Below are 1,942 nucleotides of genomic sequence, written 5' to 3' on the forward strand. Positions count from 1 at the left end.
GCGGCGATGACGGCGACGCCGACGCCGCCGCCGCAGCCGCTGCCGCTGCTGCCGGTGAGCGTCGACTATCGATTTTTCCGCGCAGCCTCCGCGACCGGAACACGCCGGTGCACGTCTCTCTGCTCTAGCTAGTCCTGTCGACGGCTTGCCTGTCCTGCGAGACCGTCGGGTCGATCTATGTTTTGCCCCCTTTTGCCACAGACCTCCGACTGAATCGACGTCTATCGAAAAGATTTCCCCGCGACGTCTTCGATCGGGACGAGATAATTATGATAATGAAGCCGGGAGCTGCGAGAGAGGCGGGGACTGCGGTTGATTTGATTGCGGTTGCTCGGAGAGACATTTCTGACTGCAGTCGGGAGCAAAAATTTCTGTATTTTCCTTGAAGAAGAAGAAGCCAAACTAATAATGTCAATTACTTCGATGTTCGCTTAAGCGATAATGATAAAAGAACGAGAATGCACAATTTTATATTGGACCTCGGAAAATGCAAATTTGTATCACGTTCGTTGGTGACTTTAGTCGCACTCAATTTCATCGATCTTTTATCCTGCAGGAGTCTGGGTCTTGATTCTATCTCGCGTTTCTTTCACGTCTGGTGTACGGTGATACAGGTGCTTCTTTTACAGTGTTCTTGGTTAGAGGAAGATGATGATTACGATAAGATACGCCGGAGATATTTTATCGCGCTGATGTACGATCGTGAACTTTTCCCGTAGCGGTTTTCTTACAACAGTCTACCGCATGCTTCACCTCGATGAATTAAAATTATTGATGTAATTGGTAATAATATGACAGCATAAATCACGCAAATTGTTCCTCTCGATTGCTGTACGTCGCTTAACTTCGTGTCGATTCTTCGCATGTCTGTGCTTAACCACATTATCACTATATAATTGTTCACGAACATACACGAACATCTATTTAATTAACTCAACTCTGTAATAAATTTAGTATAATTACATTATGCAAAATAAATAGTAATAATTTATCCCACAGACCTCGTGTTATTAATTATACATAATAACACGATTAATCTTGCGTGTCGCTTGTAATAAATTGATCTCTTAAAACCGCAATATACTTTAAACGTACTTAAATCATAATTCACACAACATGCGATTGGCGCAATAATTATTATATTTATAAAATATATTTCTTTGGAAATATAATTCCATATAGCTTATTATGTGCGAATTTAGTAATCAGCTCATCGCGGAAGCAAAGTGCTAGCGTGACGCATTCGATATCGACTGGTATTATTCTCAGCACGCGGAAAGTTCTAACAATATTACAAGAAAGAGAGGAAGGAGGACAGAGAGAGAGAGAGAGAGAGAGAGAGAGAGAGAGAGAATGACAATTTTGTTAAACGAAATACATCAGGAGGTGGAGGAAACTTTCAGAGATACTTCATTGTAATCGTACGTTACGTTTTTATCGAATTAAGGATATGCATAGCGGAAAAACTCACGGGGGGGCCTAAAAGGTTACTGCAGATTGAACTCGCTCGGTGAAAAGCGACGTGACCGATCGATCATTTCAATCCGGTCGCCCGAGATGGAAGGCCGAGATTAAATATCCATTGTGCGGCCGCTATGTGTCTGAATAACATCCGCCGTGCCATTGGACAGTTTCAGGTAGTTTCGAACGATTCTAATTACAAACATAGTCGGCCGCAAGAACAGGCAATAAACCCCCGAGGGTGGATCAAAACTTCGTCGATTATCGAATCTGCTTGCCTCGACGTATCGAGGCGGGGAAAAGTCAGACATCGCCAACGTTACCGGGGACACCGTGTTTTCGTTTTAATTATCACTCGCCGATGGTAAAAGGCAAGTGGCGCAGAAGACGCGGCAATATTACCGTGTTCTAATGATATCATTCATCTTCCAATTAATCGTGTTCATTTTCAACGGAATTTAACATGTTTATTTAATCATTT

This window comes from Wasmannia auropunctata, unplaced genomic scaffold (genome assembly GCF_000956235.1).
Source record: "Wasmannia auropunctata unplaced genomic scaffold, wasmannia.A_1.0 LD336101.1, whole genome shotgun sequence".
Lineage (NCBI taxonomy): Eukaryota > Metazoa > Arthropoda > Insecta > Hymenoptera > Formicidae > Wasmannia > Wasmannia auropunctata.